The sequence below is a fragment of the Convolutriloba macropyga genome, chromosome 9, assembly GCF_964194025.1.
Source record: "Convolutriloba macropyga chromosome 9, txConMacr16.3, whole genome shotgun sequence".
Taxonomy (NCBI): Eukaryota; Metazoa; Xenacoelomorpha; order Acoela; family Convolutidae; genus Convolutriloba; species Convolutriloba macropyga.
The window spans coordinates 64031243-64059055 of record NC_134476.1 but is presented as its reverse complement, the minus strand read 5'-3'; the positions used below and the strand labels follow the sequence as shown (position 1 = coordinate 64059055).

General features: G+C 40.4%; 1 non-coding gene across 1 annotated transcript; it reads right to left on the bottom strand.

Moving 5' to 3' along the window:
• Positions 1 to 21111: 21111 nt before the first annotated feature.
• Positions 21112 to 21230, bottom strand: LOC142347013 (5S ribosomal RNA). Its single transcript, XR_012760041.1, has one exon. It is a non-coding gene; the product is annotated as a 5S ribosomal RNA (ribosomal RNA).
• Between the last annotated feature and the right edge of the window lie 6583 nt (positions 21231 to 27813).

Genomic DNA, 27813 nt, shown 5'->3' with positions numbered 1-27813 from the left:
TTTTTCGATCACCGAACTTTGTTTTGGTCACCAAATCGTCAATTTTAGTCCGAATTGGCTCATTTTTTGTGGGCATGCTCCACTTGAGCCATAGTTAGGGATAAAACAAAAAAATCTGGCACAGCGAACCATTTTGGACAAGTTTTTACCGATTTCCAGAAAAGTATCCGCGCTCGATGAGGCTTAACTTTTTCGATCACCGAACTTTGTTTTGGTCACCAAATCGTCAATTTTAGTCCGAATTGGCTCATTTTTTGTGGGCATGCTCCACTTGAGCCATAGTTAGGGATAAAACAAAAAAATCTGGCACAGCGAACCATTTTGGACAAGTTTTTACCGATTTCCAAAAAAGTATCCGCGCTCGATGAGGCTTAATTTTTTCAATCACCGAACTTTGTTTTGGTCTACAAATCGTCAATTTTAGTCCGAATTGGCTCATTTTTTGTGGGCATGCTCCACTTGAGCCATAGTTAGGGATAAAACAAAAAAATCTGGCACAGCGAACCATTTTGGACAAGTTTTTACCGATTTCCAAAAAAGTATCCGCGCTCGATGAGGCTTAACTTTTTCGATCACCGAACTTTGTTTTGGTCACCAAATCGTCAATTTTAGTCCGAATTGGCTCATTTTTTGTGGGCATGCTCCACTTGAGCCATAGTTAGGGATAAAACAAAAAAATCTGGCACAGCGAACCATTTTGGACAAGTTTTTACCGATTTCCAAAAAAGTATCCGCGCTCGATGAGGCTTAACTTTTTCGACCACCGAACTTTGTTTTGGTCACCAAATCGTCAATTTTAGTCCGAATTGGCTCATTTTTTGTGGGCATGCTCCACTTGAGCCCTAGTTAGGGATAAAACAAAAAAATCTGGCACAGCGAACCATTTTGGACAAGTTTTTACCGATTTCCAAAAATGTATCCGCGCTCGATGAGGCTTAACTTTTTCGATCACCGAACTTTGTTTTGGTCACCAAATCGTCAATTTTAGTCCGAATTGGCTCATTTTTTGTGGGCATGCTCCACTTGAGCCATAGTTAGGGATAAAACAAAAAAATCTGGCACAGCGAACCATTTTGGACAAGTTTTTACCGATTTCCAAAAAAGTATCCGCGCTCGATGAGGCTTAACTTTTTCGATCACCGAACTTTGTTTTGGTCACCAAATCGTCAATTTTAGTCCGAATTGGCTCATTTTTTGTGGGCATGCTCCACTTGAGCCATAGTTAGGGATAAAACAAAAAAATCTGGCACAGCGAACCATTTTGGACAAGTTTTTACCGATTTCCAAAAAAGTATCTGCGCTCGATGAGGCTTAACTTTTTCGATCACCGAACTTTGTTTTGGTCACCAAATCGTCAATTTTAGTCCGAATTGGCTCATTTTTTGTGGGCATGCTCCACTTGAGCCATAGTTAGGGATAAAACAAAAAAATCTGGCACAGCGAACCATTTTGGACAAGTTTTTACCGATTTCCAAAAAAGTATCCGCGCTCGATGAGGCTTAACTTTTTCGATCACCGAACTTTGTTTTGGTCACCAAATCGTCAATTTTAGTCCGAATTGGCTCATTTTTTGTGGGCATGCTCCACTTGAGCCATAGTTAGGGATAAAACAAAAAAATCTGGCACAGCGAACCATTTTGGACAAGTTTTTACCGATTTCCAAAAAAGTATCCGCGCTCGATGAGGCTTAACTTTTTCGATCACCGAACTTTGTTTTGGTCACCAAATCGTCAATTTTAGTCCGAATTGGCTCATTTTTTGTCGGCATGCTCCACTTGAGCCATAGTTAAGGATAAAACAAAAAAATCTGGCACAGCGAACAATTTTGGACAAGTTTTTACCGATTTCCAAAAAAGTATCCGCGCTCGATGAGGCTTAACTTTTTCGATCACCGAACTTTGTTTTGGTCACCAAATCGTCAATTTTAGTCCGAATTGGCTCATTTTTTGTGGGCATGCTCCACTTGAGCCATAGTTAGGGATAAAACAAAAAAATCTGGCACAGCGAACCATTTTGGACAAGTTTTTACCGATTTCCAAAAAAGTATCCGCGCTCGATGAGGCTTAACTTTTTCGATCACCGAACTTTGTTTTGGTCACCAAATCGTCAATTTTAGTCCGAATTGGCTCATTTTTTGTGGGCATGCTCCACTTGAGCCATAGTTAGGGATAAAACAAAAAAATCTGGCACAGCGAACCATTTTGGACAAGTTTTTACCAATTTCCAAAAAAGTATCCGCGCTCGATGAGGCTTAACTTTTTCGATCACCGAACTTTGTTTTGGTCACCAAATCGTCAATTTTAGTCCGAATTGGCTCATTTTTTGTGGGCATGCTCCACTTGAGCCATAGTTAGGGATAAAACAAAAAAATCTGGCACAGCGAACCATTTTGGACAAGTTTTTACCGATTTCCGAAAAAGTATCCGCGCTCGATGAGGCTCAACTTTTTCGATCACCGAACTTTGTTTTGGTCACCAAATCGTCAATTTTAGTCCGAATTGGCTCATTTTTTGTGGGCATGCTCCACTTGAGCCATAGTTAGGGATAAAACAAAAAAATCTGGCACAGCGAACCATTTTGGACAAGTTTTTACCGATTTCCGAAAAAGTATCCGCGCTCGATGAGGCTTAACTTTTTCGATCACCGAACTTTGTTTTGGTCACCAAATCGTCAATTTTAGTCCGAATTGGCTCATTTTTTGTGGGCATGCTCCACTTGAGCCATAGTTAGGGATAAAACAAAAAAATCTGGCACAGCGAACCATTTTGGACAAGTTTTTACCGATTTCCAAAAAAGTATCCGCGCTCGATGAGGCTTAACTTTTTCGTTCACCGAACTTTGTTTTGGTCACCAAATCGTCAATTTTAGTCCGAATTGGCTCATTTTTTGTGGGCATGCTCCACTTGAGCCATAGTTAGGGATAAAACAAAAAAAGCTGGCACAGCGAACCATTTTGGACAAGTTTTTACCGATTTCCAAAAAAGTATCCGCGCTCGATGAGGCTTAACTTTTTCGATCACCGAACTTTGTTTTGGTCACCAAATCGTCAATTTTAGTCCGAATTGGCTCATTTTTTGTGGGCATGCTCCACTTGAGCCATAGTTAGGGATAAAACAAAAAAATCTGGCACAGCGAACCATTTTGGACAAGTTTTTACCGATTTCCAAAAAAGTATCCGCGCTCGATGAGGCTTAACTTTTTCGATCACCGAACTTTGTTTTGGTCACCAAATCGTCAATTTTAGTCCGAATTGGCTCATTTTTTGTGGGCATGCTCCACTTGAGCCATAGTTAGGGATAAAACAAAAAAATCTGGCACAGCGAACCATTTTGAACAAGTTTTTACCGATTTCCAAAAAAGTATCCGCGCTCGATGAGGCTTAACTTTTTCGATCACCGAACTTTGTTTTGGTCACCAAATCGTCAATTTTAGTCCGAATTGGCTCATTTTTTGTGGGCATGCTCCACTTGAGCCATAGTTAGGGATAAAACAAAATAATCTGGCACAGCGAACCATTTTGGACTAGTTTTTACCGATTTCCAAAAAAGTATCCGCGCTCGATGAGGCTTAACCTTTTCGATCACCGAACTTTGTTTTGGTCACCAAATCGTCAATTTTAGTCCGAATTGGCTCATTTTTTGTCGGCATGCTCCACTTGAGCCATAGTTAGGGATAAAACAAAAAAATCTGGCACAGCGAACCATTTTGGACAAGTTTTTACCGATTTCCAAAAAAGTATCCGCGCTCGATGAGGCTTATCTTTTTCGATCACCGAACTTTGTTTTGGTCACCAAATCGTCAATTTTAGTCCGAATTGGCTCATTTTTTGTGGGCATGCTCCACTTGAGCCATAGTTAGGGATAAAACAAAAAAATCTGGCACAGCGAACCATTTTGGACAAGTTTTTACCGATTTCCAAAAAAGTATCCGCGCTCGATGAGGCTTAACTTTTTCGATCACCGAACTTTGTTTTGGTCACCAAATCGTCAATTTTAGTCCGAATTGGCTCATTTTTTGTGGGCATGCTCCACTTGAGCCATAGTTAGGGATTAAACAAAAAAATCTGGCACAGCGAACCATTTTGGACAAGTTTTTACCGATTTCCAAAAAAGTATCCGCGCTCGATGAGGCTTAACTTTTTCGATCACCGAACTTTGTTTTGGTCACCAAATCGTCAATTTTAGTCCGAATTGGCTCAATTTTTGTGGGCATGCTCCACTTGAGCCATAGTTAAGGATAAAACAAAAAAATATGGCACAGCGAACCATTTTGGACAAGTTTTTACCGATTTCCAAAAAAGTATCCGCGCTCGATGAGGCTTAACTTTTTCGATCACCGAACTTTGTTTTGGTCACCAAATCGTCAATTTTAGTCCGAATTGGCTCATTTTTTGTGGGCATGCTCCACTTGAGCCATAGTTAGGGATAAAACAAAAAAAACCTGGCACAGCGAACCATTTTGGACAAGTTTTTACCGATTTCCAAAAAAGTATCCGCGCTCGATGAGGCTTAACTTTTTCGATCACCGAACTTTGTTTTGGTCACCAAATCGTCAATTTTAGTCCGAATTGGCTCATTTTTTGTGGGCATGCTCCACTTGAGCCATAGTTAGGGATAAAACAAAAAAATCTGGCACAGCGAACCATTTTGGACAAGTTTTTACCGATTTCCAAAAAAGTATCCGCGCTCGATGAGGCTTAACTTTTTCGATCACCGAACTTTGTTTTGGTCACCAAATCGTCAATTTTAGTCCGAATTGGCTCATTTTTTGTGGGCATGCTCCACTTGAGCCATAGTTAGGGATAAAACAAAAAAATCTGGCACAGCGAACCATTTTGGACAAGTTTTTACCGATTTCCAAAAAAGTATCCGCGCTCGATGAGGCTTAACTTTTTCGATCACCGAACTTTGTTTTGGTCACCAAATCGTCAATTTTAGTCCGAATTGGCTCATTTTTTGTGGGCACACTCCACTTGAGCCATAGTTAGGGATAAAACAAAAAAATCTGGCACAGCGAACCATTTTGGACAAGTTTTTACCGATTTCCAAAAAAGTATCCGCGCTCGATGAGGCTTAACTTTTTCGATCACCGAACTTTGTTTTGGTCAACAAATCGTCAATTTTAGTCCGAATTGGCTCATTTTTTGTGGGCATGCTCCACTTGAGCCATAGTTAGGGATAAAAAAAAAATCTGGCACAGCGAACCATTTTGGACAAGTTTTTACCGATTTCCAAAAAAGTATCCGCGCTCGATGAGGCTTAACTTTTTCGATCACCGAACTTTGTTTTGGTCACCAAATCGTCAGTTTTAGTCCGAATTGGCTCATTTTTTGTGGGCATGCTCCACTTAAGCCATAGTTAGGGATAAAACAAAAAAATCTGGCACAGCGAACCATTGTGGACAAGTTTTTACCGATTTCCAAAAAAGTATCCGCGCTCGATGAGGCTTAACTTTTTCGATCACCGAACATTGTTTTGGTCACCAAATCGTCAATTTTAGTCCGAATTGGCTCATTTTTTGTGGGCATGCTCCACTTGAGCCATAGTTAGGGATAAAACAAAAAAATCTGGCACAGCGAACCATTTTGGACAAGTTTTTACCGATTTCCAAAAAAGTATCCGCGCTACATGAGGCTTAACTTTTTCGATCACCGAACTTTGTTTTGGTCACCAAATCGTCAATTTTAGTCCGAATTGCCTCATTTTTTGTGGGCATGCTCCACTTGAGCCATAGTTAGGGATAAAACAAAAAAATCTGGCACAGCGAACCATTTTGGACAAGTTTTTACCGATTTCCAAAAAAGTATCCGCGCTCGATGAGGCTTAACTTTTTCGATCACCGAACTTTGTTTTGGTCACCAAATCGTCAATTTTAGTCCGAATTGGCTCATTTTTTGTGGGTATGCTCCACTTGAGCCATAGTTAGGGATAAAACAAAAAAATCTGGCACAGCGAACCATTTTGGACAAGTTTTTACCGGTTTCCAAAAAAGTATCCGCGCTCGATGAGGCTTAACTTTTTCGATCACCGAACTTTGTTTTGGCCACCAAATCGTCAATTTTAGTCCGAAATGGCTCATTTTTTGTGGGCATGCTCCACTTGAGCCATAGTTGGGGATAAAATAAAAAAATCTGGCACAGCGAACCATTTTTGACAAGTTTTCACCAATTTCCAAAAAAGTATCCGCGCTCGATGAGGCTTAACTTTTTCGATCACCGAACTTTGTTTTGGCCACCAAATCGTCAATTTTAGTCCGAAATGGCTCATTTTTTGTGGGCATGCTCCACTTGAGCCATAGTTGGGGATAAAATAAAAAAATCTGGCACAGCGAAACATTTTTGACAATTTTTCACCAATTTCCAAAAAAGTATCCGCGCTCGATGAGGCTTAACTTTTTCGATCACCGAACATTGTTTTGGCCACTAAATCGTCAATTTTAGTCTGAAATGGCTCATTTTTTGTGGGCATGCTCCACTTGAGCCATAGTTGGGGATAAAACAAAAAAATCTGGCACAGCGAACCATTTTGGACAAGTTTTTACCGATTTCCAAAAAAGTATCCGCGCTCGATGAGGCTTAACTTTTTCGATCACCGAACTTTGTTTTGGTCACCAAATCGTCAATTTTAGTCCGAATTGGCTCATTTTTTGTGGGCATGCTCCACTTGAGCCATAGTTAGGGATAAAACAAAAAAATCTGGCACAGCGAACCATTTTGGACAAGTTTTTACCGATTTCCAAAAAAGTATCCGCGCTCGATGAGGCTTAACTTTTTCGATCACCGAACTTTGTTTTGGTCACCAAATCGTCAATTTTAGTCCGAATTGGCTCATTTTTTGTGGGCATGCTCCACTTGAGCCATAGTTGGGGATAGAATAAAAAAATCTGGCACAACGAACCATTTTTGACAAGTTTTTACCAATTTCCAAAAAAGTATCCGCGCTCGATGAGGCTTAACTTTTTCGATCACCGAACTTTGTTTTGGCAACCAAATCGTCAATTTTAGTCCAAATTGGCTCATTTTTTGTGGGCATGCTCCACTTGAGCCATAGTTGGGGATAAAACAAAAAAATTTGGCACAGCGAACCATTTTGGACAAGTTTTTACCGATTTCCAAAAAAGTATCCGCGCTCGATGAGGCTTAACTTTTTCGATCACCGAACTTTATTTTGGTCACCAAATCGTCAATTTTAGTCCGAATTGGCTCATTTTTTTTGGGCATGCTCCACTTGAGCCATAGTTAGGGATAAAACAAAAAAATCTGGCACAGCGAACCATTTTGGACAAGTTTTTACCGATTTCCAAAAAAGTATCCGCGCTCGATGAGGCTTAACTTTTTCAATCACCGAACTTTGTTTTGGCCACCAAATCGTCAATTTTAGTCCGAAATGGCTCATTTTTTGTGGGCATGCTCCACTTGAGCCGTAGTTGGGGATAAAACAAAAAAATCTGGCACAGCGAACCATTTTGGACAAGTTTTTACCGATTTCCAAAAAAGTATCCGCGCTCGATGAGGCTTAACTTTTTCGATCACCGAACTTTGTTTTGGCCACCAAATCGTCAATTTTAGTTCGAAATGGCTCATTTTTTGTGGGCATGCTCCACTTGAGCCATAGTTGGGGATAAAACAAAAAAATCTGGCACAGCGAACCATTTTGGACAAGTTTTTACCGATTTCCAAAAAAGTATCCGCGCTCGATGAGGCTTAACTTTTTCGATCACCGAACTTTGTTTTGGTCACCAAATCGTCAATTTTAGTCCGAATTGGCTCATTTTTTGTGGGCATGCTCCACGTGAGCCATAGTTAGGGATAAAACAAAAAAATCTGGCACAGCGAACCATTTTGGACAAGTTTTTACCGATTTCCAAAAAAGTATCCGCGCTCGATGAGGCTTAACTTTTTCGATCACCGAACTTTGTTTTGATCACCAAATCGTCAATTTTAGTCCGAATTGGCTCATTTTTTGTGGGCATGCTCCACTTGAGCCATAGTTGGGGATAAGATAAAAAAATCTGGCACAGCGAACCATTTTGGACAAGTTTTTACCGATTTCCAAAAAAGTATCCGCGCTCGATGAGGCTTAACTTTTTCGATCACCGAACTTTGTTTTGGTCACCAAATCGTCAATTTTAGTCCGAATTGGCTCATTTTTTGTGGGCATGCTCCACTTGAGCCATAGTTAGGGATAAAACAAAAAAATCTGGCACAGCGAACCATTTTGGACAAGTTTTTACCGATTTCCAAAAAAGTATCCGCGCTCGATGAGGCTTAACTTTTTCGATCACCGAACTTTGTTTTGGTCACCAAATCGTCAATTTTAGTCCGAATTGGCTCATTTTTTGTGGGCATGCTCCACTTGGGCCATAGTTAGGGATAAAACAAAAAATTCTGGCACAGCGAACCATTTTGGACAAGTTTTTTACCGATTTCCAAAAAAGTATCCGCGCTCGATGAGGCTTAACTTTTTCGATCACCGAACTTTGTTTTGGCCACCAAATCGTCAATTTTAGTCCGAAATGGCTCATTTTTTGTGGGCATGCTCCACTTGAGCCATAGTTGGGGATAAAATAAAAAAATCTGGCACAGCGAACCATTTTTGACAAGTTTTCACCAATTTCCAAAAAAGTATCCGCGCTCGATGAGGCTTAACTTTTTCGATCACCGAACTTTGTTTTGGTCACCAAATCGTCAATTTTAGTCCGAATTGGCTCATTTTTTGTGGGCATGCTCCACTTGAGCCATAGTTGGGGATAAGATAAAAAAATCTGGCACAGCGAACCATTTTGGACAAGTTTTTACCGATTTCCAAAAAAGTATCCGCGCTCGATGAGGCTTAACTTTTTCGATCACCGAACTTTGTTTTGGTCACCAAATCGTCAATTTTAGTCCGAATTGGCTCATTTTTTGTGGGCATGCTCCACTTGGGCCATAGTTAGGGATAAAACAAAAAATTCTGGCACAGCGAACCATTTTGGACAAGTTTTTACCGATTTCCAAAAAAGTATCCGCGCTCGATGAGGCTTAACTTTTTCGATCACCGAACTTTGTTTTGGCCACCAAATCGTCAATTTTAGTCCGAAATGGCTCATTTTTTGTGGGCATGCTCCACTTGAGCCATAGTTGGGGATAAAATAAAAAAATCTGGCACAGCGAACCATTTTTGACAAGTTTTCACCAATTTCCAAAAAAGTATCCGCGCTCGATGAGGCTTAACTTTTTCGATCACCGAACTTTGTTTTGGTCACCAAATCGTCAATTTTAGTCCGAATTGGCTCATTTTTTGTGGGCATGCTCCACTTGAGCCATAGTTGGGGATAAGATAAAAAAATCTGGCACAGCGAACCATTTTGGACAAGTTTTCACCGATTTCCAAAAAAGTATCCGCGCTCGATGAGGCTTAACTTTTTCGATCACCGAACTTTGTTTTGGTCACCAAATCGTCAATTTTAGTCCGAATTGGCTCATTTTTTGTGGGCATGCTCCACTTGAGCCATAGTTAGGGATAAAACAAAAAAATCTGGCACAGCGAACCATTTTGGACAAGTTTTTACCGATTTCCAAAAAAGTATCCGCGCTCGATGAGGCTTAACTTTTTCGATCACCGAACTTTGTTTTGGTCACCAAATCGTCAATTTTAGTCCGAATTGGCTCATTTTTTGTGGGCATGCTCCACTTGGGCCATAGTTAGGGATAAAACAAAAAATTCTGGCACAGCGAACCATTTTGGACAAGTTTTTACCGATTTCCAAAAAAGTATCCGCGCTCGATGAGGCTTAACTTTTTCGATCACCGAACTTTGTTTTGGCCACCAAATCGTCAATTTTAGTCCGAAATGGCTCATTTTTTGTGGGCATGCTCCACTTGAGCCATAGTTGGGGATAAAATAAAAAAATCTGGCACAGCGAACCATTTTTGACAAGTTTTCACCAATTTCCAAAAAAGTATCCGCGCTCGATGAGGCTTAACTTTTTCGATCACCGAACTTTGTTTTGGCCACCAAATCGTCAATTTTAGTCCGAATTGGCTCATTTTTTGTGGGCATGCTCCACTTGGGCCATAGTTAGGGATAAAACAAAAAATTCTGGCACAGCGAACCATTTTGGACAAGTTTTTACCGATTTCCAAAAAAGTATCCGCGCTCGATGAGGCTTAACTTTTTCAATCACCGAACTTTGTTTTGGTCACCAAATCGTCAATTTCAGTCCGAATTGGCTCATTTTTTGTGGGCATGCTCCACTTGGGCAATAGTTAGGGATAAAACAAAAAATTCTGGCACAGCGAACCATTTTGGACAAGTTTTTACCGATTTCCAAAAAAGTATCCGCGCTCGATGAGGCTTAGTTTTTTCGATCACCGAACTTTGTTTTGGCCACCAAATCGTCAATTTTAGTCCGAAATGGCTCATTTTTTGTGGGCATGCTCCACTTGAGCCATAGTTGGGGATAAAATAAAAAAATCTGGCACAGCGAACCATTTTTGACAAGTTTTCACCAATTTCCAAAAAAGTATCCGCGCTCGATGAGGCTTAACTTTTTCGATCACCGAACTTTGTTTTGGCCACCAAATCGTCAATTTTAGTCCGAAATGGCTCATTTTTTGTGGGCATGCTCCACTTGAGCCATAGTTGGGGATAAAATAAAAAAATCTGGCACAGCGAACCATTTTTGACAAGTTTTCACCAATTTCCAAAAAAGTATCCGCGCTCGATGAGGCTTAACTTTTTCGATCACCGAACATTGTTTTGGCCACCAAATCGTCAATTTTAGTCCGAATTGGCTCATTTTTTGTGGGCATGCTCCACTTGAGCCATAGTTAGGGATAAAACAAAAAAATCTGGCACAGCGAACCATTTTGGACAAGTTTTCACCAATTTCCAAAAAAGTATCCGCGCTCGATGAGGCTTAACTTTTTCGATCACCGAACATTGTTTTGGCCACCAAATCGTCAATTTTAGTCCGAATTGGCTCATTTTTTGTGGGCATGCTCCACTTGAGCCATAGTTAGGGATAAAACAAAAAAATCTGGCACAGCGAACCATTTTGGACAAGTTTTTACCGATTTCCAAAAAAGTATCCGCGCTCGATGAGGCTTAACTTTTTCGATCACCGAACTTTGTTTTGGCCACCAAATCGTCAATTTTAGTCCGAAATGGCTCATTTTTTGTGGGCATGCTCCACTTGAGCCATAGTTGGGGATAAAACAAAAAAATCTGGCACAGCGAACCATTTTGGACAAGTTTTTACCGATTTCCAAAAAAGTATCCGCGCTCGATGAGGCTTAACTTTTTCGATCACCGAACTTTGTTTTGGTCACCAAATCGTCAATTTTAGTCCGAATTGGCTCATTTTTTGTGGGCATGCTCCACTTGAGCCATAGTTAGGGATAAAACAAAAAAATCTGGCACAGCGAACCATTTTGGACAAGTTTTTACCGATTTCCAAAAAAGTATCCGCGCTCGATGAGGCTTAACTTTTTCGATCACCGAACTTTGTTTTGGCCACCAAATCGTCAATTTTAGTCAGAATTGGCTCATTTTTTGTGGGCATGCTCCACTTGAGCCATAATTGGGGATAAAACAAAAAAATCTGGCACAGCGAACCATTTTGGACAAGTTTTTACCGATTTCCAAAAAAGTATCCGCGCTCGATGAGGCTTAACTTTTTCGATCACCGAACTTTGTTTTGGTCAACAAATCGTCAATTTTAGTCCGAATTGGCTCATTTTTTGTGGGCATGCTCCACTTGAGCCATAGTTAGGGATAAAACAAAAAAATCTGGCACAGCGAACCATTTTGGACAAGTTTTTACCGATTTCCAAAAAAAGTATCCGCGCTCGATGAGGCTTAACTTTTTCGATCACCGAACTTTGTTTTGGTCACCAAATCGTCAATTTTAGTCCGAATTGGCTCATTTTTTGTGGGCATGCTCCACTTGAGCCATAGTTAGGGATAAAACAAAAAAATCTGGCACAGCGAACCATTTTGGACAAGTTTTTACCGATTTCCAAAAAAGTATCCGCGCTCGATGAGGCTTAACTTTTTCGATCACCGAACTTTGTTTTGGTCACCAAATCGTCAATTTTAGTCCGAATTGGCTCATTTTTTGTGGGCATGCTCCACTTGAGCCATAGTTAGGGATAAAACAAAAAAATCTGGCACAGCGAACCATTTTGGACAAGTTTTTACCGATTTCCAAAAAAGTATCGGCGCTCGATGAGGCTTAACTTTTTCGATCACTGAACTTTGTTTTGGTCACCAAATCGTCAATTTTAGTCCGAATTGGCTCATTTTTTGTGGGCATGCTCCACTTGGGCCATAGTTAGGGATAAAACAAAAAATTCTGGCACAGCGAACCATTTTGGACAAGTTTTTACCGATTTCCAAAAAAGTATCCGCGCTCGATGAGGCTTAACTTTTTCGATCACCGAACTTTGTTTTGGCCACCAAATCGTCAATTTTAGTCGGAAATGGCTCATTTTTTGTGGGCATGCTCCACTTGAGCCATAGTTGGGGATAAAATAAAAAAATCTGGCACAGCGAACCATTTTTGACAAGTTTTCACCAATTTCCAAAAAAGTATCCGCGCTCGATGAGGCTTAACTTTTTCGATCACCGAACTTTGTTTTGGCCACCAAATCGTCAATTTTAGTCCGAAATGGCTCATTTTTTGTGGGCATGCTCCACTTGAGCCATAGTTGGGGATAAAATAAAAAAATCTGGCACAACGAACCATTTTTGACAAGTTTTCACCAATTTCCAAAAAAGTATCCGCGCTCGATGAGGCTTAACTTTTTCGATCACCGAACATTGTTTTGGCCACCAAATCGTCAATTTTAGTCTGAAATGGCTCATTTTTTGTGGGCATGCTCCACTTGAGCCATAGTTGGGGATAAAACAAAAAAATCTGGCACAGCGAACCATTTTGGACAAGTTTTTACCGATTTCCAAAAAAGTATCCGCGCTCGATGAGGCTTAACTTTTTCGATCACCGAACTTTGTTTTGGTCACCAAATCGTCAATTTTAGTCCGAATTGGCTCATTTTTTGTGGGCATGCTCCACTTGAGCCATAGTTAGGGATAAAACAAAAAAATCTGGCACAGCGAACCATTTTGGACAAGTTTTTACCGATTTCCAAAAAAGTATCGGCGCTCGATGAGGCTTAACTTTTTCGATCACTGAACTTTGTTTTGGTCACCAAATCGTCAATTTTAGTCCGAATTGGCTCATTTTTTGTGGGCATGCTCCACTTGGGCCATAGTTAGGGATAAAACAAAAAATTCTGGCACAGCGAAACATTTTGGACAAGTTTTTACCGATTTCCAAAAAAGTATCCGCGCTCGATGAGGCTTAACTTTTTCGATCACCGAACTTTGTTTTGGCCACCAAATCGTCAATTTTAGTCGGAAATGGCTCATTTTTTGTGGGCATGCTCCACTTGAGCCATAGTTGGGGATAAAATAAAAAAATCTGGCACAGCGAACCATTTTTGACAAGTTTTCACCAATTTCCAAAAAAGTATCCGCGCTCGATGAGGCTTAACTTTTTCGATCACCGAACTTTGTTTTGGCCACCAAATCGTCAATTTTAGTCCGAAATGGCTCATTTTTTGTGGGCATGCTCCACTTGAGCCATTGTTGGGGATAAAATAAAAAAATCTGGCACAACGAACCATTTTTGACAAGTTTTCACCAATTTCCAAAAAAGTATCCGCGCTCGATGAGGCTTAACTTTTTCGATCACCGAACATTGTTTTGGCCACCAAATCGTCAATTTTAGTCTGAAATGGCTCATTTTTTGTGGGCATGCTCCACTTGAGCCATAGTTGGGGATAAAACAAAAAAATCTGGCACAGCGAACCATTTTGGACAAGTTTTTACCGATTTCCAAAAAAGTATCCGCGCTCGATGAGGCTTAACTTTTTCGATCACCGAACTTTGTTTTGGTCACCAAATCGTCAATTTTAGTCCGAATTGGCTCATTTTTTGTGGGCATGCTCCACTTGAGCCATAGTTAGGGATAAAACAAAAAAATCTGGCACAGCGAACCATTTTTGACAAGTTTTCACCAATTTCCAAAAAAGTATCCGCGCTCGATGAGGCTTAACTTTTTCGATCACCGAACATTGTTTTGGCCACCAAATCGTCAATTTTAGTCCGAAACGGCTCATTTTTTGTGGGCATGCTCCACTTGAGCCATAGTTGGGGATAAAACAAAAAAATCTGGCACAGCGAACCATTTTGAACTAGTTTTTACCGCTTTCCAAAAAAGTATCCGCGCTCGATGAGGCTTAACTTTTTCGATCACCGAACTTTGTTTTGGTCACCAAATCGTCAATTTTAGTCCGAATTGGCTCATTTTTTGTGGGCATGCTCCACTTGAGCCATAGTTAGGGATAAAACAAAAAAATCTGGCACAGCGAACCATTTTGGACAAGTTTTTACCGATTTCCAAAAAAGTATCCGCGCTCGATGAGGCTTAACTTTTTCGATCACCGAACTTTGTTTTGGCCACCAAATCGTCAATTTTAGTCCGAAATGGCTCATTTTTTGTGGGCATGCTCCACTTGAGCCATAGTTGGGGATAAAATAAAAAAATCTGGCACAGCGAACCATTTTTGACAAGTTTTCACCAATTTCCAAAAAAGTATCCGCGCTCGATGAGGCTTAACTTTTTCGATCACCGAACTTTGTTTTGGCCACCAAATCGTCAATTTTAGTCCGAATTGGCTCATTTTTTGTGGGCATGCTCCACTTGAGCCATAGTTGGGGATAAAATAAAAAAAATCTGGCGCAGCGAACCATTTTTGACAAGTTTTCACCAATTTCCAAAAAAGTATCCGCGCTCGATGAGGCTTAACTTTTTCGATCACCGAACTTTGTTTTGGCCACCAAATCGTCAATTTTAGTCCGAATTGGCTCATTTTTTGTGGGCATGCTCCACTTGAGCCATAGTTGGGGATAAAATAAAAAATTCTGGCACAGCGAACCATTTTTGACAAGTTTTCACCAATTTCCAAAAAAGTATCCGCGCTCGATGAGGCTTAACTTTTTCGATCACCGAACTTTGTTTTGGCCACCAAATCGTCAATTTTAGTCTGAATTGGCTCATTTTTTGTGGGCATGCTCCACTTGAGCCATAGTTAGGGATAAAACAAAAAAATCTGGCACAGCGAACCATTTTGGACAAGTTTTTACCGATTTCCAAAAAAGTATCCGCGCTCGATGAGGCTTAACTTTTTCGATCACCGAACTTTGTTTTGGCCACCAAATCGTCAATTTTAGTCCGAATTGGCTCATTTTTTGTGGGCATGCTCCACTTGAGCCATAGTTGGGGATAAAATAAAAAAAATCTGGCGCAGCGAACCATTTTTGACAAGTTTTCACCAATTTCCAAAAAAGTATCCGCGCTCGATGAGGCTTAACTTTTTCGATCACCGAACTTTGTTTTGGCCACCAAATCGTCAATTTTAGTCCGAATTGGCTCATTTTTTGTGGGCATGCTCCACTTGAGCCATAGTTGGGGATAAAATAAAAAAATCTGGCACAGCGAACCATTTTTGACAAGTTTTCACCAATTTCCAAAAAAGTATCCGCGCTCGATGAGGCTTAACTTTTTCGATCACCGAACTTTGTTTTGGCCACCAAATCGTCAATTTTAGTCTGAATTGGCTCATTTTTTGTGGGCATGCTCCACTTGAGCCATAGTTGGGGATAAAATAAAAAAAATCTGGCACAGCGAACCATTTTCGACAAGTTTTCACCAATTTCCAAAAAAGTATCCGCGCTCGATGAGGCTTAACTTTTTCGATCACCGAACTTTGTTTTGGCCACCAAATCGTCAATTTTAGTCCGAATTGGCTCATTTTTTGTGGGCATGCTCCACTTGAGCCATAGTTGGGGATAAAATAAAAAAATCTGGCACAGCGAACCATTTTGGACAAGTTTTCACCAATTTCCAAAAAAGTATCCGCGCTCGATGAGGCTTAACTTTTTCGATCACCGAACGTTGTTTTGGCCACCAAATCGTCAATTTTAGTCCGAATTGGCTCATTTTTTGTGGGCACGCTCCACTTGAGCCATAGTTGGGGATAGAATAAAAAATCTGGCACAGCGAACCATTTTTGACAAAATTTTACCAATTTCCAAAAAAGTATCCGCGCTCGATGAGGCTTAACTTTTTCGATCACCGAACTTTTGTTTTGGCCACCAAATCGTCAATTTTAGTCTGAATTGGCTCATTTTTTGTGGGCATGCTCCACTTGAGCCATAGTTGGGGATAAAATAAAAAAATCTGGCACAGCGAACCATTTTCGACAAGTTTTCACCAATTTCCAAAAAAGTATCCGCGCTCGATGAGGCTTAACTTTTTCGATCACCGAACTTTGTTTTGGCCACCAAATCGTCAATTTTAGTCCGAATTGGCTCATTTTTTGTGGGCATGCTCCACTTGAGCCATAGTTGGGGATAAAACAAAAAAATCTGGCACAGCGAACCATTTTGAACTAGTTTTTACCGCTTTCCAAAAAAGTATCCGCGCTCGATGAGGCTTAACTTTTTCGATCACCGAACTTTGTTTTGGTCACCAAATCGTCAATTTTAGTCCGAATTGGCTCATTTTTTGTGGGCATGCTCCACTTGAGCCATAGTTAGGGATAAAACAAAAAAATCTGGCACAGCGAACCATTTTGGACAAGTTTTTACCGATTTCCAAAAAAGTATCCGCGCTCGATGAGGCTTAACTTTTTCGATCACCGAACTTTGTTTTGGCCACCAAATCGTCAATTTTAGTCCGAAATGGCTCATTTTTTGTGGGCATGCTCCACTTGAGCCATAGTTGGGGATAAAATAAAAAAATCTGGCACAGCGAACCATTTTTGACAAGTTTTCACCAATTTCCAAAAAAGTATCCGCGCTCGATGAGGCTTAACTTTTTCGATCACCGAACTTTGTTTTGGCCACCAAATCGTCAATTTTAGTCCGAATTGGCTCATTTTTTGTGGGCATGCTCCACTTGAGCCATAGTTGGGGATAAAATAAAAAAAATCTGGCACAGCGAACCATTTTTGACAAGTTTTCACCAATTTCCAAAAAAGTATCCGCGCTCGATGAGGCTTAACTTTTTCGATCACCGAACTTTGTTTTGGCAACCGAATCGTCAATTTTAGTCCGAATTGGCTCATTTTTTGTGGGCATGCTCCACTTGAGCCATAGTTGGGGATAAAATAAAAAAATCTGGCACAGCGAACCATTTTTGACAAGTTTTCACCAATTTCCAAAAAAGTATCCGCGCTCGATGAGGCTTAACTTTTTCGATCACCGAACTTTGTTTTGGCCACCAAATCGTCAATTTTAGTCTGAATTGGCTCATTTTTTGTGGGCATGCTCCACTTGAGCCATAGTTGGGGATAAAATAAAAAAATCTGGCACAGCGAACCATTTTCGACAAGTTTTCACCAATTTCCAAAAAAGTATCCGCGCTCGATGAGGCTTAACTTTTTCGATCACCGAACTTTGTTTTGGCCACCAAATCGTCAATTTTATTCCGAATTGGCTCATTTTTTGTGGGCATGCTCCACTTGAGCCATAGTTGGGGATAAATTAAAAAAATCTGGCACAGCGAACCATTTTGGACAAGTTTTCACCAATTTCCAAAAAAGTATCCGCGCTCGATGAGGCTTAACTTTTTCGATCACCGAACGTTGTTTTGGCCACCAAATCGTCAATTTTAGTCCGAATTGGCTCATTTTTTGTGGGCACGCTCCACTTGAGCCATAGTTGGGGATAGAATAAAAAAATCTGGCACAGCGAACCATTTTTGACAAAATTTTACCAATTTCCAAAAAAGTATCCGCGCTCGATGAGGCTTAACTTTTTCGATCACCGAACTTTGTTTTGGCCACCAAATCGTCAATTTTAGTCCGAATTGGCCCATTTTTTGTGGGCATGCTCCACTTGAGCCATAGTTGGGGATAAAATAAAAAAAATCTGGCACAGCGAACCATTTTTGACAAGTTTTCACCAATTTCCAAAAAAGTATCCGCGCTCGATGAGGCTTAACTTTTTCGATCACCGAACTTTGTTTTGGCCACCAAATCGTCAATTTTAGTCCGAATTGGCTCATTTTTTGTGGGCATGCTCCACTTGAGCCATAGTTGGGGATAAAATAAAAAAATCTGGCACAGCGAACCATTTTGGACAAGTTTTTACCAATTTCCAAAAAAGTATCCGCGCTCGATGAGGCTTAACTTTTTCGATCACCGAACTTTGTTTTGGCAACCGAATCGTCAATTTTAGTCCGAATTGGCTCATTTTTTGTGGGCATGCTCCACTTGAGCCATAGTTGGGGATAAAATAAAAAAATCTGGCACAGCGAACCATTTTTGACAAGTTTTCACCAATTTCCAAAAAAGTATCCGCGCTCGATGAGGCTTAACTTTTTCGATCACCGAACTTTGTTTTGGCCACCAAATCGTCAATTTTAGTCTGAATTGGCTCATTTTTTGTGGGCATGCTCCACTTGAGCCATAGTTGGGGATAAAATAAAAAAATCTGGCACAGCGAACCATTTTTGACAAGTTTTCACCAATTTCCAAAAAAGTATCCGCGCTCGATGAGGCTTAACTTTTTCGATCACCGAACTTTGTTTTGGCCACCAAATCGTCAATTTTAGTCCGAATTGGCTCATTTTTTGTGGGCATGCTCCACTTGAGCCATAGTTGGGGATAAAATAAAAAAAATCTGGCACAGCGAACCATTTTTGACAAGTTTTCACCAATTTCCAAAAAAGTATCCGCGCTCGATGAGGCTTAACTTTTTCGATCACCGAACTTTGTTTTGGCAACCGAATCGTCAATTTTAGTCCGAATTGGCTCATTTTTTGTGGGCATGCTCCACTTGAGCCATAGTTGGGGATAAAATAAAAAAATCTGGCACAGCGAACCATTTTTGACAAGTTTTCACCAATTTCCAAAAAAGTATCCGCGCTCGATGAGGCTTAACTTTTTCGATCACCGAACTTTGTTTTGGCCACCAAATCGTCAATTTTAGTCTGAATTGGCTCATTTTTTGTGGGCATGCTCCACTTGAGCCATAGTTGGGGATAAAATAAAAAAATCTGGCACAGCGAACCATTTTCGACAAGTTTTCACCAATTTCCAAAAAAGTATCCGCGCTCGATGAGGCTTAACTTTTTCGATCACCGAACTTTGTTTTGGCCACCAAATCGTCAATTTTAGTCCGAATTGGCTCATTTTTTGTGGGCATGCTCCACTTGAGCCATAGTTGGGGATAAATTAAAAAAATCTGGCACAGCGAACCATTTTGGACAAGTTTTCACCAATTTCCAAAAAAGTATCCGCGCTCGATGAGGCTTAACTTTTTCGATCACCGAACGTTGTTTTGGCCACCAAATCGTCAATTTTAGTCCGAATTGGCTCATTTTTTGTGGGCACGCTCCACTTGAGCCATAGTTGGGGATAGAATAAAAAAATCTGGCACAGCGAACCATTTTTGACAAAATTTTACCAATTTCCAAAAAAGTATCCGCGCTCGATGAGGCTTAACTTTTTCGATCACCGAACTTTGTTTTGGCCACCAAATCGTCAATTTTAGTCCGAATTGGCCCATTTTTTGTGGGCATGCTCCACTTGAGCCATAGTTGGGGATAAAATAAAAAAAATCTGGCACAGCGAACCATTTTTGACAAGTTTTCACCAATTTCCAAAAAAGTATCCGCGCTCGATGAGGCTTAACTTTTTCGATCACCGAACTTTGTTTTGGCCACCAAATCGTCAATTTTAGTCCGAATTGGCTCATTTTTTGTGGGCATGCTCCACTTGAGCCATAGTTGGGGATAAAATAAAAAAATCTGGCACAGCGAACCATTTTGGACAAGTTTTTACCAATTTCCAAAAAAGTATCCGCGCTCGATGAGGCTTAACTTTTTCGATCACCGAACTTTGTTTTGGCCATCAAATCGTCAATTTTAGTCCGAATTGGCTCATTTTTTGTGGGCATGCTCCACTTGAGCCGTAGTTGGGGATAAAATAAAAAAATCTGGCACAGCGAACCATTTTTGACAAGTTTTCAACAATTTCCAAAAAAAGTATCCGCGCTCGATGAGGCTTAATTTTTTCGATCACCGAACTTTGTTTTGGCCACCAAATCGTCAATTTTAGTCCGAATTGGCTCATTTTTTGTGGGCATGCTCCACTTGAGCCATAGTTGGGGATAAAAAAAAATCGGGCACAGCGAACCATTTTGGACAAGTTTTTACCAATTTCCAAAAAAGTATCCGCGCTCGATGAGGCTTAACTTTTTCGATCACCGAACTTTGTTTTGGCCATCAAATCGTCAATTTTAGTCCGAATTGGCTCATTTTTTGTGGGCATGCTCCACTTGAGCCATAGTTGGGGATATAAAGCAATTTCCAAAAAAGTATCCGCGCTCGGGGAGGCTTAACTTTTTCGATCACCGAACTTTGTTTTGGCCACCAAATCGTCAATTTTAGTCCGAAATGGCTCATTTTTTGTGGGCATGCTCCACTTGAGCCATAGTTGGGGATAAATAAAATAAAAAAATCTGGCACAGCGAACCATTTTTGACAAGTTTTCACCAATTTCCCAAAAAGTATCCGCGCTCGATGAGGCTTAAATTTTTCGATCACCGAACTTTGTTTTGGCCACCAAATCGTCAATTTTAGTCCGAATTGGCTCATTTTTTGTGGGCATGCTCCACTTGAGCCGTAGTTGGGGATAAAATAAAAAAATCTGGCACAGCGAACCATTTTTGACAAGTTTTCAACAATTTCCAAAAAAAGTATCCGCGCTCGATGAGGCTTAATTTTTTCGATCACCGAACTTTGTTTTGGCCACCAAATCGTCAATTTTAGTCCGAATTGGCTCATTTTTTGTGGGCATGCTCCACTTGAGCCATAGTTGGGGATAAAAAAAAATCGGGCACAGCGAACCATTTTGGACAAGTTTTTACCAATTTCCAAAAAAGTATCCGCGCTCGATGAGGCTTAACTTTTTCGATCACCGAGGCTTTTTGAGGCTCTAAAATGTGTAAATATCGAATAAAAGTATTCTATGAGGTTTGAATACTCAAAATAAAAAGCCTACAGCACCTGGTGTTCCCAAGGGGTCACCCATCCAAGTACTAACCAGGCCCAATGTTGCTTAACTTCGGTGATCGGACGAGAACCGGTGCATTCAACATGGTATGGTCGTAGGCATTTGCGTAAGTGGGGGCGAATTTATATACAACAGTATTGTATTGTAGTCTTATATTCATATACAGGATCACTTTAACTCGCCGCCTTGCGGTTTGCAAAATAGTCACTTAATACATGCAATTTTAGCCACGTTTGTGTTATAATTTATGCAATTCGTAGCCATACAGTGTATTATGACCAACGCACAAACTTTTTGCTTCCAACCTTCCACAATACAGTGGAACGGCCCCAAAACAAGGGAGAGATGAATTGGGTCCGAGGAACCTGTTCAACCGGACATTGAACCGGAGGCACGACTTCAGTGGGTTTAGGCCGGTACTTGGGAAAATCATAGCTCAATTGCTTTTAGCCTAATTGTTGTGATAAACTTATTAAATAGGTAAGTATCAACTCTATTTGATAAGTTTTATTTGAATGCACTCTGCGTTAGCGGAGTGCAGCCTAAAGAATGGAACTCAGCGATTTGCACAACTTAAAAGTTAGTTTAATAAAAATTTCCCTTTATTAAACTAACTTTTAAGTTGTGCAAATCGCTGAGTTCCATTCTTTAGGCTGCACTCCGCTAACGCAGAGTGCATTCAAATACCAAATATACAGTAAACGAAAGCAGGGGAACTATTAGAATGGCCTTTACAAGTATATGGAGTGTGTTTGGAGCAATGGTTTATTGCTGAAATTGTCATTTACAAAAAGTATCCGCGCTCGATGAGGCTTAACTTTTTCGATCACCGAACTAGGTTTTGGCCACCAAATCGTCAATTTTAGTCCGAAATGGCTCATTTTTTGTGGGCATGCTCCACTTGAGCAATAGTTGGGGATAAAATAAAAAAATCTGGCACAGCGAACCATTTTTGACAAATTTTCACCAATTTCCAAAAAAGTATCCGCGCTCGATGAGGCTTAACTTTTTCGATCACCGAACTTTGTTTTGGCCACCAAATCGTCAATTTTAGTTCGAATTGGCTCATTTTTTGTGGGCATGCTCCACTTGTAGTTGGGGATAAAATAAAAAAATCTGGCACAGCGAAACCATTTTTGACAAGTTTTCAACAATTTCCAAAAAAAGTATCCGCGCTCGATGAGGCTTAACTTTTTCGATCACCGAACTTTGTTTTGGCCACCAAATCGTCAATTTTAGTCCGAATTGGCTCATTTTTTTGTGGGCATGCTCCACTTGAGCCATAGTTGGGGATAAAATAAAAAAAATCGGGCACAGCGAACCATTTTGGACAAATTTTCACCAATTTCCAAAAAAGTATCCGCGCTCGATGAGGCTTAACTTTTTCGATCACCGAACTTTGTTTTGGCCACCAAATCGTCAATTTTAGTCCGAATTGGCTCATTTTTTGTGGGCATGCCCCACTTGTAGTTGGGGATAAAATAAAAAAATCTGGCACAACGAACCATTTTTGACAAGTTTTCAACAATTTCCAAAAAAAGTATCCGCGCTCGATGAGGCTTAACTTTTTCGATCACCGAACTTTGTTTTGGCCACCAAATCGTCAATTTTAGTCCGAATTGGCTCATTTTTTTGTGGGCATGCTCCACTTGAGCCATAGTTGGGGATAAAATAAAAAAAATCGGGCACAGCGAACCATTTTGGACAAGTTTTTACCAATTTCCAAAAAAGTATCCGCGCTCGGTGAGGCTTAACTTTTTCGATCACCGAACTTTGTTTTGGCCACCAAATCGTCAATTTTAGTCCGAAATGGCTCATTTTTTGTGGGCATGCTCCACTTGAGCCATAGTTGGGGATAAATAAAATAAAAAAATCTGGCACAGCGAACCATTTTTGACAAGTTTTCACCAATTTCCAAAAAAGTATCCGCGCTCGATGAGGCTTAACTTTTTCGATCACCGAACTTTGTTTTGGCCACCAAATCGTCAATTTTAGTCCGAAATGGCTCATTTTTTGTGGGCATGCTCCACTTGAGCAATAGTTGGGGATAAAATAAAAAAATCTGGCACAGCGAACCATTTTTGACAAGTTTTCACCAATTTCCAAAAAAGTATCCGCGCTCGATGAGGCTTAACTTTTTCGATCACCGAACTTTGTTTTGGCCACCAAATCGTCAATTTTAGTCCGAAATGGCTCATTTTTTGTGGGCATGCTCCACTTGAGCCATAGTTGGGGATAAAATAAAAAAATCTGGCACAGCGAACCATTTTTGACAAGTTTTCACCAATTTCCAAAAAAGTATCCGCGCTCGGTGAGGCTTAACTTTTTCGATCACCGAACTTTGTTTTGGCCACCAAATCGTCAATTTTAGTCCGAAATGGCTCATTTTTTGTGGGCATGCTCCACTTGAGCCATAGTTGGGGATAAATAAAATAAAAAAATCTGGCACAGCGAACCATTTTTGACAAGTTTTCACCAATTTCCAAAAAAGTATCCGCGCTCGATGAGGCTTAACTTTTTCGATCACCGAACTTAGTTTTGGCCACCAAATCGTCAATTTTAGTCCGAAATGGCTCATTTTTTGTGGGCATGCTCCACTTGAGCAATAGTTGGGGATAAAATAAAAAAATCTGGCACAGCGAACCATTTTTGACAAATTTTCACCAATTTCCAAAAAAGTATCCGCGCTCGATGAGGCTTAACTTTTTCGATCACCGAACGTTGTTTTGGCCACCAAATCGTCAATTTTAGTCCGAATTGGCTCATTTTTTGTGGGCATGCTCCACTTGTAGTTGGGGATAAAATAAAAAAATCTGGCACAGCGAACCATTTTTGACAAGTTTTCAACAATTTCCAAAAAAAGTATCCGCGCTCGATGAGGCTTAACTTTTTCGATCACCGAACTTTGTTTTGGCCACCAAATCGTCAATTTTAGTCCGAATTGGCTCATTTTTTGTGGGCATGCTCCACTTGAGCCATAGTTGGGGATAAAATAAAAAAAATCGGGCACAGCAAACCATTTTGGACAAATTTTCACCAATTTCCAAAAAAGTATCCGCGCTCGATGAGGCTTAACTTTTTCGATCACCGAACTTTGTTTTGGCCACCAAATCGTCAATTTTAGTCCGAATTGGCTCATTTTTTGTGGGCATGCTCCACTTGAGCAATAGTTGGGGATAAAATAAAAAAATCTGGCACAGCGAACCATTTTTGACAAATTTTCACCAATTTCCAAAAAAGTATCCGCGCTCGATGAGGCTTAACTTTTTCGATCACCGAACGTTGTTTTGGCCACCAAATCGTCAATTTTAGTCCGAATTGGCTCATTTTTTGTGGGCATGCTCCACTTGTAGTTGGGGATAAAATAAAAAAATCTGGCACAGCGAACCATTTTTGACAAGTTTTCAACAATTTCCAAAAAAAGTATCCGCGCTCGATGAGGCTTAACTTTTTCGATCACCGAACTTTGTTTTTGGCCACCAAATCGTCAATTTTAGTCCGAATTGGCTCATTTTTTGTGGGCATGCTCCACTTGAGCCATAGTTGGGGATAAAATAAAAAAAAAATCGGGCACAGCGAACCATTTTGGACAAATTTTCACCAATTTCCAAAAAAGTATCCGCGCTCGATGAGGCTTAACTTTTTCGATCACCGAACTTTGTTTTGGCCACCAAATCGTCAATTTTAGTCCGAATTGGCTCATTTTTTGTGGGCATGCTCCACTTGTAGTTGGGGATAAAATAAAAAAATCTGGCACAGCGAACCATTTTTGACAAGTTTTCAACAATTTCCAAAAAAAGTATCCGCGCTCGATGAGGCTTAACTTTTTCGATCACCGAACTTTGTTTTGGCCACCAAATCGTCAATTTTAGTCCGAATTGGCTCATTTTTTGTGGGCATGCTCCACTTGAGCCATAGTTGGGGATAAAATAAAAAAAATCGGGCACAGCGAACCATTTTGGACAAGTTTTTACCAATTTCCAAAAAAGTATCCGCGCTCGGTGAGGCTTAACTTTTTCGATCACCGAACTTTGTTTTGGCCTCCAAATCGTCAATTTTAGTCCGAATTGGCTCATTTTTTGTGGGCATGCTCCACTTGAGCCATAGTTGGGGATAAAATAAAAAAAATCGGGCACAGCGAACCATTTTGGACAAGTTTTTACCAATTTCCAAAAAAGTATCCGCGCTCGGTGAGGCTTAACTTTTTCGATCACCGAACTTTGTTTTGGCCACCAAATCGTCAATTTTAGTCCGAAATGGCTCAACTTTTTGTGGGCATGCTCCACTTGAGCAATAGTTGGGGATAAAATAAAAAAATCTGGCACAGCGAACCATTTTTGACAAGTTTTCACCAATTTCCAAAAAAGTATCCGCGCTCGATGAGGCTTAACTTTTTCGATCACCGAACTTTGTTTTTGGCCACCAAATCGTCAATTTTAGTCCGAAATGGCTCATTTTTTGTGGGCATGCTCCACTTGAGCCATAGTTGGGGATAAAATAAAAAAATCTGGCACAGCGAACCATTTTTGACAAGTTTTCACCAATTTCCAAAAAAGTATCCGCGCTCGGTGAGGCTTAACTTTTTCGATCACCGAACTTTGTTTTGGCCACCAAATCGTCAATTTTAGTCCGAAATAGCTCATTTTTGTGGGCATGCTCCACTTGAGCCATAGTTGGGGATAAATAAAATAAAAAAATCTGGCACAGCGAACCATTTTTGACAAGTTTTCACCAATTTCCAAAAAAGTATCCGCGCTCGATGAGGCTTAACTTTTTCGATCACCGAACTTTGTTTTGGCCACCAAATCGTCAATTTTAGTCCGAATTGGCTCATTTTTTGTGGGCATGCTCCACTTGAGCCGTAGTTGGGGATAAAATAAAAAAATCTGGCACAGCGAACCATTTTTGACAAGTTTTCAACAATTTCCAAAAAAAAGTATCCGCGCTCGATGAGGCTTAACTTTTTCGATCACCGAACTTTGTTTTGGCCACCAAATCGTCGATTTTAGTCCGAATTGGCTCATTTTTTGTGGGCATGCTCCACTTGAGCCATAGTTGGGGATAAAATAAAAAAAATCGGGCACAGCGAACCATTTTGGACAAGTTTTTACCAATTTCCAAAAAAGTATCCGCGCTCGATGAGGCTTAACTTTTTCGATCACCGAACTTTGTTTTGGCCACCAAATCGTCAATTTTAGTCCGAATTGGCTCATTTTTTGTGGGCATGCTCCACTTGAGCCATAGTTGGGGATAAAATAAAAAAATCTGGCACAGCGAACCATTTTTGACAAGTTTTCAACAATTTCCAAAAAAAGTATCCGCGCTCGGTGAGGCTTAACTTTTTCGATCACCGAACTTTGTTTTGGCCACCAAATCGTCAATTTTAGTCCGAATTGGCTCATTTTTTGTGGGCATGCTCCACTTGAGCCATAGTTGGGGATAAAATAAAAAAAATCGGGCACAGCGAACTATTTTGGACAAGTTTTTAACAATTTCCAAAAAAGTATCCGCGCTCGGTGAGGCTTAACTTTTTCGATCACCGAACTTTGTTTTGGCCACCAAATCGTCAATTTTAGTCCGAAATGGCTCATTTTTTGTGGGCATGCTCCACTTGAGCCATAGTTGGGGATAAATAAAATAAAAAAATCTGGCACAGCGAACCATTTTTGACAAGTTTTCACCAATTTCCAAAAAAGTATCCGCGCTCGATGAGGCTTAACTTTTTCGATCACCGAACTTTGTTTTGGCCACCAAATCGTCAATTTTAGTCCGAAATGGCTCATTTTTTGTGGGCATGCTCCACTTGAGCAATAGTTGGGGATAAAATAAAAAAATCTGGCACAGCCGAACCATTTTTGACAAGTTTTCACCAATTTCCAAAAAAGTATCCGCGCTCGATGAGGCTTAACTTTTTCGATCACCGAACTTTGTTTTGGCCACCAAATCGTGAATTTTAGTCCGAAATGGCTCATTTTTTGTGGGTATGCTCCACTTGAGCCATAGTTGGGGATAAAATAAAAAAATCTGGCACAGCGAACCATTTTTGACAAATTTTCACCAATTTCCAAAAAAGTATCCGCGCTCGGTGAGGCTTAACTTTTTCGATCACCGAACTTTGTTTTGGCCACCAAATCGTCAATTTTAGTCCGAAATGGCTCATTTTTGTGGGCATGCTCCACTTGAGCCATAGTTGGGGATAAATAAAATAAAAATATCTGGCACAGCGAACCATTTTTGACAAGTTTTCACCAATTTCCAAAAAAGTATCCGCGCTCGATGAGGCTTAACTTTTTCGATCACCGAACTTTGTTTTGGCCACCAAATCGTCAATTTTAGTCCGAATTGGCTCATTTTTTGTGGGCATGCTCCACTTGAGCCATAGTTGGGGATAAATAAAATAAAAAAATCTGGCACAGCGAACCATTTTTGACAAGTTTTCACCAATTTCCAAAAAAGTATCCGCGCTCGATGAGGCTTAACTTTTTCGATCACCGAACTTTGTTTTGGCCACCAAATCGTCAATTTTAGTCCGAATTGGCTCATTTTTTGTGGGCATGCTCCACTTGAGCCGTAGTTGGGGATAAAATAAAAAAAATCGGGCACAGCGAACCATTTTGGACAAGTTTTTACCAATTTCCAAAAAAGTATCCGCGCTCGATGAGGCTTAACTTTTTCGATCACCG